The sequence below is a fragment of the Oryctolagus cuniculus genome, chromosome 2 (assembly GCF_051225735.1).
Source record: "Oryctolagus cuniculus isolate XC-2025 breed Fujian yellow rabbit chromosome 2, ASM5122573v1, whole genome shotgun sequence".
Classification (NCBI taxonomy): domain Eukaryota; kingdom Metazoa; phylum Chordata; class Mammalia; order Lagomorpha; family Leporidae; genus Oryctolagus; species Oryctolagus cuniculus.
Window position 1 is genome coordinate 107,850,435 of NC_142868.1, and position 20,264 is coordinate 107,870,698.

The 20,264-nt window shown below is 50.4% G+C and overlaps 1 protein-coding gene across 5 annotated transcripts in view; it reads right to left on the reverse strand.

Annotated features, from left to right (window-relative positions):
• The window catches only part of NCK2 (NCK adaptor protein 2), a 151,246-nt gene that overhangs the window by 122,064 nt on the left and 8,918 nt on the right, over positions 1-20,264 (reverse strand). Inside the window, exon 2 of one of the 5 annotated variants that reach the window (XM_089327434.1) lies at positions 19,012-19,111. The exons of 3 other annotated variants lie outside the window; for them this stretch is intronic. The gene's annotated coding sequence lies outside the window, so the exon portion shown is untranslated. Of the gene's footprint in view, positions 1-1,174; positions 10,519-19,011; positions 19,112-20,264 lie in introns of those variants that run through there. One more of the 5 variants, XM_002709690.6, reaches the window with a different exon arrangement.

Here is a 20,264-nt window from a genome sequence, read left to right on the forward strand (position 1 = left end):
GTTTACTACCCAAGATGACTTCCTTGAATATCTGAAATATTTTAAAAGGCTTAAAACAATGTTTCAAACATACTTTTTATGTTTGAAGGAAACACAGTTTCCTGACCTGTTCAAAAAAAAAAAAAAAACCTCAGATTTTCACATGATGAAAAATAATCAGATTACTAAATACCAACATCCACACATGAGGGACTGTGGCCTTTTAAGATACCATCTATGACCAAACTGATCAAACTGCTACAACGTGACCATTTTACAGATTAACGGTCTATCTGGAGAACACCAACACTGGAAATGACAGATGTTCTGTAGCCATCTACTTCCATGGAAAAGACTTGAAATACGATCATTCGTAGAAATACACACTCACCCACACACATCCACCTCACAGTGAGCAAAGGGTCTTCCTCGCTGTAGACAAACACTGCCTTTTATGATGGACACACAACTATCTCTCAGAAAGATCAAAGTCAGATGCAAATGCCATCCTGGAAAGAGATACAGCCACCCACCCGGTCTGCCTCTAACCCAAGTGTACACTGCAGTGGAAATTTCAACTGCACCCTTACAAGTTCAAATGATGTTGTAGGAAGCCATACCCCGAATAATAAACGTGCTAAAATTATGATTCTTGGAAACTCATTTAGTAATCACGCCCCCTTACACGGCTTCCTAAACAACCCCATCTACCCCCCCAACACACACACACTCTTGCAATATATTTTTCTTTACTTACCGCTAGAATCATTATGAAGGCAAGCCAACGTGCCAGCCACTATTCTGCATGTTTAAGATCACTTTAATCAACACAACAACCCATTTCCAGCGAGGCAACCAAGCCACAGACCCACATCTCAACCCAGTGGTGAAGCCGAGATCCAAACCCAGGCCTCTGGCTTCAGGAATCCCGAATCCAAAATCAGAAGAAAAAAAGCTAGAAAAGTAAGCATGAAAAATACAGAAACACCATGCAAGGAAAGAAGAGAGGCCAAAAACTTGTACTGAGAAATAAAAAATCCTACTTTTCCTCTGCTGTTACCTTCTCCAGGAATTTTACTGACAATGCAGGCTGTACACATGCACCGCCCACCCCTGCCTGTCCCCAGACAGGTGCCTCCTCAGGGCTGCAGCTACAGGACCCATGGGGCCTGTGCCCCAGACCAGTCTCACTCACCCCTTGCTTCCCGAGCGCGCGGGCACTGGGCTCACCCACCAACAGCCCGTTTCTTAGAAAACCCACAGCCGGAGCGCCTGTCTTCCGTCTTTCTTCTGCTCCTTATTCTGAGCAGGGTCACAATCTGTGTGCTACATTTAAGCACTCCTTATCTAGTCGCTTCCCTAGAAATGTTACTGTTTCAATTGCACTTGCTTCCTGAGCAGGGGGGAGGGGCCTGCCAGCATTGTTGAGAGTCATGATTAGTCAGAGGGCAGGCAGGAATGGCAAACAAGAAAGGCATCAGCTGCTTCCCAGAACAGGCTGCGACAGAAGCACACCACGTCTCTGTGGGCTTTGTTCCTGCTTTCTGGCACCGAGCCCCTAGCAGCCCTGGAATTTCCTGAATGAGGGGACAGTCTTGTTGCGCCCTGGGGGAAAGGCTCACAAGGGGGCTCAGGGTGGGTCCCTGGAGAGGCAGGGGAAAGAGCCTGTCCCCAGGACCACCAGCCACGTGATCAGAGGGCGGGAACTTGCAGCTCCACCCACACCGCTGGGAGGGAAGGGAGGGCTGGAGACTGGGTTATTTAAAAACCCTTCAGGGAGCCGTGGGAAGTTCTGGGCCGCTGAGCACACTGGGATCAGAAGCGCGGCGGCCTCTTCCCCATCCTCACCCTAGGCGCTGCTGCTTCCTTCTGGCTGCCCCTGAGTTTGAATCCGTTCTAAGCAACCCTTACCAGAAGTGTTCAGAGAAATTACAAGAGGCCACTTGCTGGGATCAAGCACCAGAGCAGACCAGAACTGAAAAGGGACTCGCCCATGCTAGCGTGGCTCCCTAGCGCCTTCAGCGAGGCAGCTGTGTCAGAACTCCTTCTCTGCGCTGACCTTGGCTACCTCCGGGGCACAGCAGCAGAACTAAGTCACTGACCTCCCAGGAAACCAGGAGGAAGAGACGACCCCGTCAGACCAGTTTCTACTGGCACAATCACAAGGTTCCCTAATCCTCACACCAAACAGAAACTCCAAGTCACCTCCAGTTAAGCCATCAGTTGGTTTTCCATCACTCTGTCTCGCCACACCAGGGAAGTAACTGGGAAGCAACCCATCGCCTCTTCTCCCTTGTTTCTGCTTTCTTCGGTACTTCCCTGTCTACAAAACCAGCCTCCACTGTGGCACTTGAAAACACTCGCTCTGTTTCATAGCATGAAGTGTTGCCTGATTCCAGAACTGAAAATAAAGCCAATTAAAGTCTTTAAGCCAAACTGTTGTAATTTTGTCCTTGACACGCTTAAGTGCTCTCCTGAGTTTCACAAGCAATTTTCCTAGCAAATCATCAAACCTGAGGAGGGGACCACGGCACTCCTGATGTACGGGTGGTCAGGCAGATGAGCACGTGGCTCCTGGGGCCTCCAATTGGCATCTGAAATGGAGACCGTCTTGTGGGACCGAGCCCTTCAAGCTTTTGAGCTCTGCACCAACTGAGTAGATACTGTCAGAACTGAACCACACTCTAGGATGTGTACCTGGTGCCACAGAATCAGAGATGTGGCCACTGAACTCAATACGTGGCGGGGGCAGTTAAGATACTGTCTGGGATGCTCACATGCTACACGGGAGTGTTTGGGTTTCAGTCCTGGCTCCACTCCGCATTGTAGCCTCCTCCCAGTGCACACTCTGGGAGGCAGCAGGAGTCTCTCTTTCTCACGTGGGAGACTCAGACTGAATCCCCAGCCCCAGGTTTTAGCCTGACCCAGCCCTAGCTACTGTGGGGATAACCCAGTGGATGGGAGGTCTCCCTCTGAGCCCTCCCCACCCCTGCCTCTCAAACAGACTGAAAGGAGGAAGGGAGGGAGGGAAGGAGGGAGGGAGGAAGGGGGGGGATGACGTTACAATTCCAGCCATGATACACTATATATGAGAACAAAATACATATTGGACTCAGAAGTAGGGCAAAAAAAAGTAATTAATTTTTCATATTGGTTATATTATACTGACATTAATAAAATTCATCTATTTCTTTTTATTTTTATTGCAGTTAACATGAGATTGAAAGTTGTACACCTGCCTCCACTTGTGGGTTATCTTCCATTTCTACTGGACAGTGTAGGGAGAGGTCTTCATTTCTAAAAATCCAGGCACTGAAACCCACCTTTCACCTCAAAACTGTGGAACACAAGACAGCAACTACCTGAGGATGAGAGGAGAGGGTATAACAAAGGGCAGGGGAAGGAACTAATATGTGCGTACTTCCAAAATTCCTGGGAAACGGAATTAAAACAGGTTTATCTTGGTACAAACAAGTATGTGAAACCCACACATGCAATCACCCTTCAAAAGGTTAGTGGAGGGGTGGATGGGCTGGCACAGCAGCTAAGCTGCCTCCCTGATTTTCAGAGCGCCTGGGATTAAGTCCCAGCTGCATTCCCAACTCCAGTTTCCTGCTAACGCTCACCCTGGGAGACAGCAGGTGAGATCTCAAGTACCTAAGTCGCTGTCACTCATAGGGGAGGCTTGGATTGAGTTCCTGCCTCCAGCCTGGCCCAGCCCTGACTGTTACAGACATCTGGCAAGGGAACCAATGGACGGGAGATACCTACCTACCCATCATGCATCCATCCATCCATTCATCTGTCCTTGCCTTTCAAATAAATATAATTTTTAAAAGATTCATGGAGGGGCCGGCGCTGTGACATAGTGGGTAAAGCCGCACCTGCAGTGCCAGCATCCCATATGGGTGCCAGTTCAAGTCCCAGCTGCTCCACTTCCGATCCAGCTCTCTGCTAGTACACCTGAGAAAGTAGCAGAAGATGCTCAAATGCTTGGGTGGTCCCTGCACCCACGTGGGAAAACCCAAAGGAAGCTCCCAGCTCCTGGCTTTGGACCGGCCCAGCTTCCGCCATTGTCGACATCTGGAATGAACCAGAAGATGGAAGATGCCTCTCCCTCCTCTCCCCTCTCTTTTTCAAATAAATGAATCTTTAAATAAATAAATAATTCTTGGAAACGTATATTATGAACAAACTATGCACGAGCTTCATTATTTTATGCACCAAAATAAACTAATTTTTAAAAATATTCCATTTTTCACACACTTTTTGAAATACCCTCATATTGCTTATTAAGTGCCAGGGACCACTTGTATCTAACAGTGAGAGCACCCAACTCCTATCCCAAATGTGGGCACGGAAACCTGGCGGCACTAAACCAGCGGTGTAGGGATTCCAATGGAACAGCTTCCGCTTCACCCCTGCCCTTCTCGGCACACCAGGCTTGGCAGGCTCCCGCCGGAAAGGGCCTGATAAATATTTCAGGCACCGTGGGCCATATGGCCACTCAAGTCTGCTACGGTGCCATGGAGGCGGCCTCAGACAACATACAAACGGCCGAGCTTGGCTGAAGTCTAACAGAACTGTACACACACACAGAGGAGGAGAGCCAGAGAGGCAGGCAGGTCGTCGCTAGTCAACCCCTGTTCCATATCAGGAAGAGGAACAGATATTCCTAAATAAACGCTACCATCAGTGCACCAAAATACAACACTTATGAAACACAGCTTTCACAAAATACTACGTTGTTACTGGAACAAAACTGAACAGGGAAAGTCAAATTATGCAAATTAACTCACCTTCAGGCTTCTAAACTTTCACTGGACATCACAAGTAAGTCATTTTGTATCAGCAGAGGGATTAAGTTAGCAGCAGATTATGTTTAGTTCAATGATGTCCATGACACGAACCAAACCAAACATGTATGCCAACACAAGGAACGAAATCCACAAGACACAGGCAGCGGCAGCTTTACCCGCTACGCCACAACACCTGCCCTGGTTTGTCAACCGGTTTGACGGTTTGAAAGGGCACAAGAGGCCGGCATCGCGGCTCACTAGGTTAATCCTCCACATGCGGCGCCAGCACCCTGAGTTCTAGTCCCGGTTGGGGTGCCACATTCTGTCCTGGTTGCCCCTCTTCCAGGCCAGCTCTCTGCTGTGGTCCGGGAGTGCAGTGGAGGATGGCCCAGGTGCTTGGGCCCTGCACTCCATGGGAAACCAGGAGGAAGCACCTGGCTCCTGGTTTCAGATAGGCGCAGCGCGCAGGCCATAGCAACCATTTGGGGGGTGAACGGAAGGAAGACCTTTCTCTCTGTCTCTCACTGTCTAAATCTGCCTGTCAAAAAAAAAAAAAAAAAAAAAAAAAAAAAAAAAAAAAAAAAGGGCACAGGAGTCATGGCGTGTACAAATTCTTGTGGATTTGTTTTCAAAGCTGCAGTGACGTGGCCCTCTACAACAGACACCTCCAAGCGCCTGGTCAGAGGGGCGCCTGTCCAGGCAGCGGAGTCCGCACTACTGAACACAGCGACCCTGTGCAGGCCCGCCAGGGCAAGGCCGGGCAAAGGCCACCAAACGTTCCCAGCGCGCACTCTGCAGCCCCTCTCGGGAACAGATGCCAGGAACGCGATTCGGCTGCACGAGAAAGAGAACTGTGCTCAGAGAGGTGCATGCACAGTGCATAGACAGATGTGCATAGACAGATGGTATGCACCTCACCTACCAGAGCAAAATGTCCAACTCTGTAGACCCTATTTACACAGTCTTCTCTACAGGATGTCCCACGAGAAGAAAAAAGTTACAGAGATTATGAACAAAAGGGAAAAGAATGGTGACACTGAGAACAGAACACCCTACAAAGCAGTCACCAAGGTGGACTGCAAATTCTCTTACAGGACACAGAGGTTACAGGAGGCTTCTTCCTGGGGGCCGGTGCTGTGGTGTGGTGGGTAAAGCCACCACCTGCAGTGTCGGCTTCCCATCTGGGCGCCTGTGTGAGTCCCAGCTACCCCTCTTCCGATCCAGCTCTCCGCCATGGCCTGGGAAAGCAGTGGAAGGTGGCCCAAGTGCTACAAACCCCAACTGAGAACTCCAAGGCAAAGGGCTGGGGTCTTCCTGTTATTTCTCAGACCATCGCTTTTTGAGGCAGCTTTGTGGCTGAACTTTTTTAAGATTTATTTTATTTATTTAAAAGGCAGAGATACAGAAAGGAGAGAGATAAAGAGAGATCTAATCTTCTATCTGCTGGTTCACTCCCCACAGGGCCACAGCGGCCAGGCGGAAGCCTGGAGCCAGGAGCTTCCTCCAGGTCTCCCACGTGGGTGCAGGGGCCCAAGGACTTGGGCCATCTCTACTGCTTTCCCAGGTGCATAAGCAGGGAGCAAGATCAGAAGTAGAGCAGCCCAGGACTCAAACCGGCCCCTATATGGGATGCCGGCATTGCAGGCGGAGGCTTAACCTTCTGTGAAATAGCACCAGCCCCATGGCTGAACCTTGACGCAGGCTGCAGGCTGCGGCAGAAATTCAGCTCTGAGAGGGTAGCCACTGGTAAACACTCCAGGTTCAGACAGCTGCGCAGGGAGAAGCATTTCCACCGAAGCTGCAGCACTAAAATAAGCAAGCATGTGGGCTGGCTACCGGCCTGCAGGCTCCCAGTAACCCGCACAGCACAGATAAGGGCCGGGCTGTGCCCAGCGACAAGGATCACTGCACGGGGTGAGCAAGTGTCACACCCCCAGGTGAAAACGCTCCCAGGCGAAGCTGCCGGCACCAGCACCAGGATCAAGGGCCCAGCTTCTCTCAGCCGGCCTCCTCCTCCCTTACCCAGGGCTAAGGACAGCCTTGCAGGGTTGCAGAGGATCAAATCAGTGCACCCGGAAATGCACAACTCCATCAAGTGCTCAGTAAACACAGGCTATTAATAACACCGCATGAATACTCTAAGAATGTGCCTTCCCTCAGCCCATCATGTCAAGGGAATTTCTAGCAGCCGGTATTAATAGCTGCACCTGTGCGGAGGCACCGTGTGCTCCATGCACGCACCAATTCTTTTTCCAAATAATTTTCTTGGTGTACAGCACATTCTTTAAACACAGGGTCAAAAGCTCCAAGGAGCACTTTGCCACAACACCCCTGAGGCCAGAAAAGTCAAAACTCTTTCACATTAGCGACTGTTTTGAAGTCATTGACATTTTCCTAACACTGGAAGTTGGTATAAACCCCAACCCACAACCTAACTGCGCTAACATTAAATAACCATGGATCCCAGAACACACATTTACGCCAGGGTTTCTTTTAGCTAATAAATTGAATAGCTACTTCCCCACTATGACGATTTAAATAATTAAAACTTACAAAAACAGTAACTCGCTTTTTAATGGCTTTCAATAAAATCTGTTTTCGGTTTTCCTTTAGAGAAAGGCGGGTTCTGCTTTATTCACCTGGGGGACGTTCTGTGAGCCCAGAGGGACTGGAAAGCGTTCTGTGGGGCAATAAGATCCGGTCACTCTCCTGCTGTGCCTGTGCAGACAATCCCCAGCCTCAGCCTAGGTATTCGCTGCTCCACCATCAGCACCTGGGTGACACCTGGTCCCTGGCCAGGCCCCGCCCTCTGCTGCACACCCCCCCTCCAGCAGGCTGGTGAGGCAGAAATGCTTTAACTTCTTATCTTTTTTTTTTTTTAATTTGAGACAGAGACAGGCAGGTAGAGGGACATGCTCCATCCAACTGGTTCACTCCCCGAATGCCCACAACAGCCAGGAATGAGCCAGGCTGAAGCCAGAAGCAGGGAACCCAATCTTGATTAACACAGGCAAGAAAAAGGCGTTGCATTATGTCTAGTAACTACCGTAACTTCACAGTGAGGATGAGAGCAGGCTGCACTTCAACAAACCTGCAAGTCTGAGATGCGCAACGAGACAGCTGCCTTTTCTCTGATGACTGTGGAAGTCATGGGTTCTACCACCTACGGTCACCCTATGAGAAATAGTAAAGGCCAGTTAAAAGCTGGTGAAAACAGGCCCAGCTTTGTAACGCAGTGGGTCAGGCCATTGCCTGCAAAGCTAGTATTATGTATCGGCTGCTCTGCTTCCAATCCAGCTCCCTGTTAATGCAGCTGGGAAAGGGGCCAGCGCTGTGGCATAGTAGGTTAACTATCCTCCTGTGGCACCAGCATCCCATGTGGTCACAGTCCTGGCTGCTCCCCTTCCGATCCAGCTCCCTGCTGTGGCCTAGGAAAGCAGTAGGAGATGTCCCAAGTCCTTGGGATCCTGCACCCATGTGGGAGACCTGGAAGAAGTTCCTGGCTTCCTATCAGACCAGCTCCAGCCATTTTGGCCATTTGGGGAATGAACAAGTAAATGGAAAACCTCTCTGTCTCTCCCTGTCTGTCTGTAACTCTGCCTCTTAAGTAAAATAAATAAATACATATTTAAAAAAAAAAAAAAGTGCCCAGGAAGGCAGTAGATGACGGCCTGAGTGCCCGGGCTTCTGCCACCCATGTGGGAGACCCAGATGAAGTTTCAGACTCCTGGCTTCAGCTTGGCCAAAGCAACTCAGAACACAGAGACCATGTAGGGAGTGAACCAACAGATGGAAGAACCTCATTCTATTTCTCTCTCTCTCTCTCTCAATTCTGAGTTTTAAATAAATAAATATATCCTAAAATAAGTAAACTAGTAGAAGTAAGAATGCACATTGTTCCACCCCAAGTTCATGGACCCCACTAAGTCCATCCATTCACAACCAGGGGTCCTGGGTTAAGTCCTTTCACTCAGGGCTTCTATCCCATCAAGACTCTAGGCGCCCTGACTCCGTAAATCCCTAGAGACCACAGACTCGAGGCAGCAGGTGAGGCTGAACCTTGTTCAAAGCGAGAGTTCTCTGGCCGCTGTGAACATCAGGAATGGCTACCGACAGGAGGACCCCAGGCCAGGACCCAAGTCCTCCAGGGTTGACGCTCTGCCCACTACCTGCTGCCTGCTCTCTTGGACAAGGCCTCTTTCAACTCCACAGCTGGAGGAAATCTTCAGCAATCACCCGGGCCAACCCCAGTGCCACCACAGATATGGAATGTACGCTTGCTTGTCAGGAGGAAACCCCACGGGCAGCCAACCCCAGAAACGGTGCCCTTGATGTCTTCCAGCCACGTGGGAGTCCTCATCTCCACGTCCAGTAACTCTCCCACCCAAAGGCACAAAACGCACGCTTGCAGTATTTCATCAGTCAAGGAAAAATTTCAGAGAAAGGACAAGTCTGATTAAAAAGTTATGGGAGAATCTGCAGATCAGGGGTGGGCGTTCGGCACAGCTGTTAAGGCTCTGCTTGGGCCGCCTGTGCCCGTATCAGAAATCTGCAAGTAAAAACAGGAATCACGAACTACACTGTAATTCAGAGACACAGATGGAAAAGGAGATCCTGCTCAAAAAAAATAGAAAGAGAGAAAAAAAAAAGCCACTGCACATGTTTATGTTTATAAACAAAATGCACTGCCCTAAGTGCTATTCACACCAGGCAGGAAGCAGTCTCCCCACAGCTGGCCCTCCAGCCGCACCCTCAAATCACACCATCCTGCAGTCAACCACGCTCTCTCAAAACCATCCTCAGGACTGTCTGTCTGGTCAGTGGGTCATGACCTGAAAAGGGGGCCCTCGGAGCCACGCCCACCTTGCCCACAGGTGTACCTGCGGCCTCTCGCTGCACATGGGCAGAGGACGGCCCTGCTGGCCCACATCTACACCTGGGACAGCTGCTTCCTGTGGGGACTGGCTCAACACAGGCATTTTCTCTTCTACTGAAGGCCCATGAGCCTGAAGTACTAGGTCTGTCTTTCAAACTGCATCACCAAAGTCCTATCTGGTTCATCACGACCCACGGCTTCCTCTGGCACTGCCCAAGATGCACTCCACCCACAGACTCCAAGTTCCCTGACGCCATGACCCTCTCACTTCAACCACGATGCTTGCCCCAAAGCTGATGGCTGTGCAATGCACAGAGCACTGGCCACGACCAGAAACCATGAAAATCTGCTAACGATTGTTAATTTGCTCCAAACCTGAGCAGAGTTCACTCGGGGTCTGGGTGTCTGCTTAGGTCTGTCTCTGCTTTTCACACAAGTGACAAAACCACTTTCCAGCAAGCCTAGCGTTTAAGAACATCCCTGGGGCTGGCACTGTGGTGTAGTGAGCAAAGCCACCGCCTGCAGTGCCGGCATCCCATATGGGTGCTGCTTCGAGAACTGGCTGCTCCACTTCCGATCCAGCTCTCTGCTTTGGTCTGGGAAAGCAGTAGAAGATGGCCCAAGTCCTTGGGCCCCTGTACCCACATGGGAGACCTGGAGGAAGCTCCTGGCTCCTGGCTTCGGATCGGCATAGCTCTCACCATTGTAGCCAAATAGGGAATGAACCAGTGGAAGGAAGACCTCTCTCTCTCTGCCTCTCCTCCCTCACTCCCTCCCCCACCCCCTCTCTCTCTGCCTCTCCTTCTCTCTCGGTTTAACTCTTTCAAATAAATAAATAAATCTTAAAAAAAAAAAAAAAAAAAAAAAGAACATCCCTGCTCTGGCCAGGCCAATCTTCCCCCAGCAAGGTTCTCTGCTCTCAACTCTACAAGACCCAAAGATTTTCAAACCGAAGCTGGCTCATCACAGAGCAAAGGAATGATCTGGAGTTCATCCGAAGACAGCCACTCTGATAGAGCCACCAGAGACAGTTAAAGCCACAGATGCCCTCAGAGCAGGGGTGTCCTGGGCAGCCAGGACAAGGCGACAGCAAGGAAGCAGGTGGGGCCCTGACTCGGGGCAGCAGGAGAGAAGAGTAAGAAGGGTCCACACGCTACTCACGCCAAAGGTTCTCAACCTTGGATACACATCAGCATCAGCCAGGGAACTTGTTCAACTGGAAGAGGTACAGACCAGCCCAGCCCAGGAGACGGAGTCGGCAGGACCCGAGCGGGCTCCAGGGATGTGCAGGACACTGTTCTGGAAGACGTACTGAGGCACCTCCCTCGCTCTCGTCCACAGCAAGGGGCTCCGCCCAGCATCTGCCGCTCACTCGTCTATGCACTCAGAGAGCTGCTCCTAAGTGATTCCTGGAATAAACTAACAGATACCACCTTGGGCAGGGGGCCAGAGTCAACATCAACCCTGGTAATGTTGACGGATGCACCCCTGATGACGAGATAAGGAGGCTTTATCTCTGTGTTCTTCCTCCCCAAACCCGGAACCCATTCTGAGAGTGAGAAAAACATCTGCAGACTCTCAGCTGAGGGATAAATGTGCCAAACACCTGTCAAGCTCATCAAAATCAGGGACAGGTGAGAGAGAGCCTGTCATGGACCAGGGGAGTCAAGGAGACGGGAGGACGAAATGAAATGAGGAGCCTGGGATAGAAAAGGGACACTAGAAAGTCAATGTAGTTTTTCTTAAAAAGAACAAAACTCCAAATAAAATACGGACTTTAGTTAACAAGAAGGCAATCTACCAATGTTGTCTATGGAGACTCTCTGGACTGCTCTGAAACTTTTTTTAAAATTATTTATTTATTTGAGAGGTAGACCTACAGATAGTGAGAGGGAGAGACAGAGAAAGGTCTTCCTTCCATTGGTTCACTCCCCAAATGGCCACAACGGCCGGAGCTGCGCCGATCTGAAGCCAGGAACCCAGAGCCAGGAGCTTCTTCTGGGTCTCCCACATGGGTGCAGAGGCCCAAGGACTTGGGCCATCTTCTACAGCTTTCCCAGGCCATAGCAGAGAGCTGGATCAGAAGTGGAGCAGCTGGGACTAGAACCAGTGCCCATATGGGATGCTGGCACCACAGGTAGAGGATTAACCTCCTGTGCCACCACACCGGCCCCAAAACTTTTCTAAAATGTATTTAAAGATATATGTTTATCTACATATGTCATATAAATAAATACATAGGTACATAGCATAACATGGTTGACTTTTTTTTTTTAAGATTTATTTATTTGAGAGGCATAGTTACAGAGAGAGGGAAGGACAGAGAGAAAGGTCTTCCATCTGCTGGTTCACTCCCCAAATGACCACAACAGCCAGAGCTGGGCCAATCCAAAGCCAGGCGCTTCTTCCAAGTCTCTCACATGGGTACAGGGGCCCAAGCACTTAGGCCACCTTCCACTGCTTTCCCAGGCCACAGCAGAGAGCTGGATCAGAAGAGGAGCAGCTGAGACTCAAACCAGCATCCATATGGGATGCCAGTGCCACAGGCAGAGTCTTAATGCACTACCAACACAAAGCACTCTGGAAGTTAGTAAAATACTGAGAACAGATAAACACATTTACTGATCAGCTTAGTTCAATGTGGTTATAAAAGTTATCACATAGTTGAAACAATACAAGCTTGGCTGTTCTTCAAACAGAGAACACATTATATGTAAATCTGAATATGTAAAATGGTAAACAGACTGCATGAGTTTCTCAACAAAATTCTGCTCCCCTGAGTGGACCCAAGCAAAGACTTATTGAACACACAGGCACTTTCTCTTCTACTAAAAGTCCAAGAACCTGCAATACTCAGTCTATCTTTCAAAATGCATCACAAAATTCACATCTCAAATTCTCATTATTCTCAATTGAGGTTCATTTGAAACACCAGGCATTAATTATAATCTATCACTAATTCATTTTAGTATATCACAAAAATGATTTCATACTAACCTACATCATCAAAAGCTAAAAGAAATGCAGACGGGTTCACTGTGAAACAAGTCACTAACGATGACTCTATTTGTGTTTAATACTATAATTAATGTATGTTCAGATGCTCAACGGAGTTTAAAAACAGGCACTGAAATCAGTCTACCTTTGCAAATGGCTTCAAAAACGAGCAGACGTCAACAATTTAAAACAGTGCATTTTAAAAAATACAAAAAATGGAACAATCATAATGGGATAACAAACAGCTTAAGTTTCCAAAGGAATGAATGAAATTATACCGTCTGTGGGATAAAAAACAAACTTGAAAAAGTATCTACTAGACAGGCCTGACTGGCAGCACTCACTACTAATCCAGAAGTAGTAGTTATCTGAGTAAACAAACCTTTTCTAGATTAAAATAGGAAGGCATGGAGTACTTATGCTGTTACCAGCCAATTAAGGAAGTATTGCAGGGCTACCTGATGCCAGCACCCGTTAAAAGCAGCAACGAGGAGTTGCACTGGTTTTTCAGAGGTAAGGGTCCTAAGAAATGAACCTCAGGAGTGGGTCAGAACGCCAGCTGGGGTGCCTGCACCCCAGACTGAAACACGTGGGTCTGAGTCCCAGCACCACTACCGACTCCAGCTTCCCACCGTGTACCCTGCGAGGCAACAGGTGAGTGTTCAAGTACCTGGGTCCCTGACACCCACCTGGAGATCCAGATCCAGCCCCTGGCTCCTGGCTTGGGCCTCGTCCAGCCCTAGCTATTTCAGATACTTTAGGGAGTGAACCAGCTGATGGAAGACTTCTCTCTCCCGCGCTCACTCTGTCTCTGCCTTTCCAATAAGTGAAATAACTACAAAATGTATAAAAAGGAAAGAAAATAAACAACACACACATAGAGTTTGCATTATCTGAAAACCACAAGGTCGGCGCCGCGGCTCACTAGGCTAATCCTCCGCCTTGCGGCGCCAGCACACCGGGTTCTAGTCCCGGTCGGGGCGCCGGATTCTGTCCCGGTTGCCCCTCTCCCAGGCCAGCTCTCTGCTGTGGCCAGGGAGTGCAGTGGAGAATGGCCCAAGTGCTTGGGCCCTGCACCCCATGGGAGACCAGGAGAAACACCTGGCTCCTGCCATTGGATCAGCGCGGTGCGCCGTCCGCGATGGCCATTGGAGGGTGAACCAACGGCAAAGGAAGACCTTGCTCTCTCTCTCTCTCACTGTCCACTCTGCCTGTCAAAAGAAAGAAAAGAAAAAGAAAAGAAAATCACAGACTAGTGGACCCCCAAATCAAGTGCTCCTCACGAGCAGACTCAACCTGACCCTCAACCAGGCGCTGGAACAGCAATGGCAAACCTAGGTGTGGGCGGGAGGACAGCTGGGGCTGATGACCGGCATGTGGGAACGGCTCTGCTCCACTGACAGTTCCCCACTCCAGGGGCTTCTGAGGACCTTGAAGAAAATACCATCCTTCCCTCTAATAGAGGAAATGAATTCCACCAGGCCTTGGCGGAGCAAGGGCAGCACTGCCCACAGAGGCTTCGCCCATGCATGGAGGTAGCCAAGAGTGGCTTTCTGTACTTGTTAATTAAGAAGAGAGTTGAGGCTGAACCTGTGAAACGCAGAGCTAGCCTGGAGGTTTCCTGAGGGCAGGTCTTCATCTGGTTCCCCTGTGTATTCCCAGGGCAGCTGGCAGCTGTGGGAAGAGCATCTGGGGCAGAAACAATTCAGTGACAGCAGGGCCCAGAAAGGTCAAGTGAGGAGCAACAGTGCAGCTTCTCCCCCTGCTTCACCCTCAAACTCTCAGCCAGATTCAAGCAAAAATCAGACACCAGCATCAACCATCCAAGCTCACTCGCGGCTGCTTTGAAAAAAAGCAATCCACTGCAGCGGAAAAACTGTACCATCCCCCACTTTTAACACACGGGAGGACAGAGCAACACATCCTAACAGGAGTGGCAACCCCTCCCTCCACAGAAAACAACACCCTGGCCGGCCGAGGCTGGTTAATAAGCTGTGCAACTGTAGCCCGATCAGTAGCACAGGAAAAGGACAACCCATGTGTCTACTCTTGCCATCACAACTCATGAAGTTCAACTGTGAGACAGGCGATGAATACGGTTCTCAGCACCACACAGTCTTCATCAGCTCCTGAAGGCCCCACTGCAGACAGGCCAGGGTTTCACGGGAGATTTCCGTACCGCGACACACAGCCATGCATGACACGCGGCCCAGGGCGGCCCCCACATCCCAGAGAGACGTGACACTGACATCTCCCCACGGCCACTCAGCACGGGTCCCTCCCAGAGACCCACATCCTCTCCTGCACAGAAGGCTGATTAACCACATGGGCCTCCCTCCTCCCATGGGCCCCAAGAATCAGATGTTTCCTAGCACAACTCCACAGCTGCCGAGCCTGTATCAAGAGCCACCCCTAGTTCTTCAGAGGTCTTTATTTAAGTCCACATGAGAAAGGCAGCGTGGGGAAAAGACGGATGCCACTTTCAAAGATCTCCACCAAGGGAAGTTCAAACTTTTTGCAAAGTACCGACTTTGAGTTGATCCCAGTAACAGAACAGGAAGAGGGGAGATAACCAGCATCAGTCAAAAGAGAAGCAATGGACAGGAAATAATTTAACACAAAACAGATCGCGATAAAGCCAAGGAAACGTCTAATTGGCAGCTCTCTTCATTCCTAGGCGTATTCTGTTTGATCAAGAAAGAGCCTTCTATTTACAAAGAAAAAAAAAAAAAAAAAGACTGTTCAGACATCAACATCAGATTCCAGGCCAGCTAATGGGTACCTCCACAGACAGCCAAATTAGAATTTTCCTTTTCCCCTTCCCTGCACAGGGTCTCGTTTGTGGTATTTTCGTCCTCTCTCCCCTGAGAGTCTTAGAATGACACAAAGAAGGAAACGAAACATTCAAAAGCTAACATATGTGACCAACTCAAGAGTGACCGCGCTCAGCCTCCAATCCTACACACTTTAGGAAGAACAAAAACACTTTTTTTCTACTGACAATCACTGATGTAGGGCTGCTAAGAAAACAGATGTCCTTGGTTAAATCAAACCTGGAAACCCATTATTTATTAAAGTGACGGATGAAGCCCTCCCCACCCCCACGGCTTCCCCTATCAGGGAGCTCCCATCCCATCTCAAACTCACAGCACAGTGTCTGCTGTGAAAGCCAGCACGTCACAGGTGTAAGGGCCAAACACACTGGACCAGATGAAGCGACGCGGGCCACACTTCTACACTGACTGACGAACACAGACTAGGTGACTCCAATCACACCAAGGTCTCTCCTTGCTGTATGCAACGGTACACGTGTATAAACAGTGTTTAGACCCCTAAATGTGATGTATTTTCAGTTTATTAAAATGGAAAAAAAAACCCTCTCTCCAACAGGCCACGGTGTCAAAGACCACAGGTACCACAGAGAACCAGGGCAGCATCCATTCCATCAAAGGCTACATAAAATACTGACATCCTGAGCCCGGCCATTCCAATGCGAGCGCTGTCCTGCACACTAGGATTGTGGGTAGCAGCTCTGCTCTGTACCTACTCGGTGCCAGCAGCATCCCCCAGGCAGGGCAAACACGTCTCCAGGGGCAGGTGTGTGGCACGGTGGCTGAGGTATTGGACACCCACGCCCCGTACTGGAGTGCTTGCATTCGGGCCCCAGATCTGCTCTCAATTCCAGCTGCTGTGCACCCTGGGAGGCAGCAGGTGATGGCTCAGGCAGTCGGGGTCCCGGCCACCCACGTGGGAGACCTGGATGGAATTCCTGATTCGCAGGCATTTGGGCAGTGAATCATCCAATGGGAGAGGCGAGTGTGTGCGCGCGTGCGTGCGTGTGTGTGTGTGTGTCTCAAATAATCCATTTTTTTTTAACAGGCAGAGTGGACAGTGAGAGAGAGACAGAGAGAAAGGTCTTTCTTTGCCGTTGGTTCACCCTCCAATGGCCGCTACAGCTGGCACACCGCGCTGATCCAGAGGCAGGAGCCAGGTGCTTATCCTGGTCTCCCATGGGGTGCAGGGCCCAAGCACTTGGGCCATCCTCCACTGCACTCCCTGGCCACAGCAGAGAGCTGGCCTGGAAGAGGGGCAACCGGGACAGAATCCGGCGCCCCGACCAGGACTAGAACCCGGTGTGCCGGCGCCGCAAGGCGGAGGATTAGCCTAGTGAGCCATGGCGCGGGCCTCAAATAATCCATTTTTTAAAATGTCTCCAGGCAGTGCCAAATGTCCACATGGTCAAAACTGCCCTGGTGGAGAACTACCAACTTAACACACAAAAGTGAACGTGCGTGGAGCCTCAAGTCACAAGTAAGCTTTTAAAAACATTAACCTTGAAAAACCTATGTTTAGCTGCAAAAGCGAATTGTTCATACTTCCTAATCCAAATCTAACAGCAAGTAAGATCCAAAAACGCGTGTGAGACTGCATGTACTAACACGCCGTGCGATGGCCGTGTTTTTTCCGCCTCAGACAGGGAATTCTGACCGCCTGGAGACACTCACGAAAAACCCACCCACTTCTCGTGGAAGACAGGAGGCTGCGCTTACATTACATGCATGCACGGTAAGTTTCAAAAGCAGCACAGGAAATGCGACACACTCAATCCACGGGAGATTAATGGGGTGGCCTTTGGCTCTTCCCCAGGAAGCCTCACAATGAAGACTACAACGGTATCTGACACCCTTTGTTTTTTAGACACTAACATCATCGCTTCCTCCTCGTCACCACTGGGTCTTGTCTACTGAACCATGTAACACAGATCTAGCAAGGAAAACCATACACAAGGAACTGAAGCAAGACAGACGGCAGCGCTGGAGGAAAAGTGAGTTTTCTGCGTCCTGGGTAGGTCCTAGGAAGCCAGGAACTAAAAGCTGTAAAGGAAAATCCCTATGAGAGCAGGCAGCGAGGACAGAGGGAAGCAGACCCCAGGACGAACAGTCTGCATGCGGGAGACTGCGCCAAGTAAGCGTACGTGAGACGTCGCGGGTAGAACCAACAGCATGGAACTAAAGGATGGAAAGTAACGGGAAGAAAATCTGGTTCCGATCTACAATGCCTGCCAGCTTCTGCTAAGTCTGTTTCTTTAAAAAAAAAAAAAAAAAAAAAGTCATATGCCAAAAATTCACTATGCACCTGTATCAAGTTTCCTGAAAGTGCCGCTAAAATGATCCCTTGATATTTCTCAGTCTTTTTAAAAATACGCGAGCAGCGTGTGGTTTTCTGTCAGTGTCCCCAGACTGGCTTCCGTCACCCACGCAGTCAGGGAAAAGCTATCCCCAGTTCAGACCGCACGCACACACACACAGGCACGCATGCACACACACACACATGCACACGCAGGCACATACATGCACACACACACACACTGTCAATGTCCCCAGACTGACTTCCGTCACCCACGGCAGTCAGGGAAAAAGCTATCACCAGTTCAGAACGCATGCACACACACACAGGCACGCATGCACACACACACACACAAGCACACACACACATGCACACACACAGTCAGTGTCCCCAAGCTGACTTCTGTCACCCACGGCAGTCAGGGAAAAAGCTATCACCAGTTCAGACCGCACGCACACACACACAGGCACGCATGCACACACGCACACACACACAAGCACACACACACGCACACACACTGTCAGTGTCCCCAGACTGACTTCCGTCACCCACGGCAGTCAGGGAAAAAGCTATCACCAGTTCAGACCGCACGCACACACACACAGGCACACACAGTGAAGACAGCGATACAAGCTTTGTAAAGTGGTGGTCCTTAAAAATGCAGGCAGCAGGCAGAAGAGAGAGACCACCACAGCACCAGGCTCATCAGTGACGTAATTAGCAGACCTGCTGATTGAGAGACACCCTCAAACACCCTGCCAAAACGCACACCCTGTTAAACTGAGGCACAGCCTTCAAGGAAAAGCCGACAGCGACACGGTGGACTTGGACCCCCACGATGGCCACAGCACCTGCCTGAGGATTTCAGCAGGACCACAGACGCACAGGTACCCTCAGACACAGCTCTCTCTAGCTGCCCCTGCCTTCCCCGCCCCCTGTCATCTGTGAGAATTGTTAAGCCGGTTGAATAGCACATCTTTGCTGCTACTACTTTTGGAGTGTGCAACATCCAGGGCTGCCCATGTGAGAGGCCGCGCACAGCAAATCGAAACCTGCCCGAGACACAGCCCACCTGGAATCCTGAAACGCAGGAGCTTCTCCATCAAGACGGCTGACTCATGGTTGCAGCCAGGTCCCCTCCGCTCCAGGAGAGAGCTGCCAAACTTCTGAGGTCCCTGAGGTTCCCCCAACATGGGAACGTACTAGGGATAAATGGGCACCCACAGAACTCACTTGCAAAGGTAGCCAGTGTCACAGCCCCCAGGGGAGCAGCTGTCTTCCAAGAATCCAGTCTAACACGTCTTCTGGCCACTTCTGAATTCTTCCAACTCACCTAGGATGTCAAAACAGCACAAAGGACCAGGATTTGCTGGGTACCCCTCCAAGGTTCTCAGCAAGCACCCCCTTTCAGGTGAGTGATGGTGACTCTTTAAGGAAACGTAGCAGCAGGTGAAAACGGGCCCGCGAGAGGCAGCCCAGCTACGCAAAGGTGCAGGCTGACTGGAAGAACACAGAAACACTCCTGCTTCCTGGTCCTCACTGAGGCGGAGATGGGGCGTGGCCCTGGCACACTGCACGGGCCTACACTGCCAGCCTGCAGGCCAGGCTTCGGTTAACCTGTTCTTACAGGCTCAGCAGCCCTACTCTGAAAAAGCTGAACTCTGACACGCTCCCAAATCCAAAACGGACATCAACTCCACAAATGGAAAAATCCGCATGTGACCTCGCATGACCAGCTGCACTTGAAATGCCGACGCCCTGAAAGTATTGTTCAAGTTACCTTCAGGCTGTGTGACTTAGGGCACACTGCATAGGAAACATCTGTGAATTTCATGTTTAGGCTGGGGTCCCCTCTGTCTTGTTACGGAGAGGAAATATTCCCAGATCTGAAACCCTACACGCTTCGGGACCCAAGGACTTCTGACAATGGAGATTCAACCTGTACCACAACAGAAAGTCCTCTGCACACAGTGGGCCTGCGAGTCCCTCCAGCAGTGGTTCTCAAAGGGTGATGCCTGGCCCCACACAGGGCACCTGGGAACCATGAGCAAGGCAAATCTCCAGGCTCCTCCTGGACCCCTGCCAGGATGAGCCCTCCGAGGCCGGGTCGGGGTAATTTCTGGATGGGAGGGTCTGGCAGCCTGAAGACAACCCACTGAAGGGACACAACAGGAGCCCACAGGGAGGAATGGCCACCGGTACCCAGGACAGCTCTCGACGACCACGCACAGTTATCAACCATTCGTTTGTCCTCCCAAGACCCAGGGAGGCCTCCACCGCCTGGCTGGTGTGCGTTCCCCCAGAACGGACCTGCACCCAAGCTCCGCGCCCTATCAAGGCTAATTCCATCAGTGTTTCTCAAACTCATACTGTAACAAAAGCCGATGGCTCTGCTATCCAGTATTTCCAGACACAGCTGCTGAAGGGACAGGGACCTAGGTTGGTGGATGCGACAGATACTCAAAAGCCAGGCAGCTAGAGAGGGA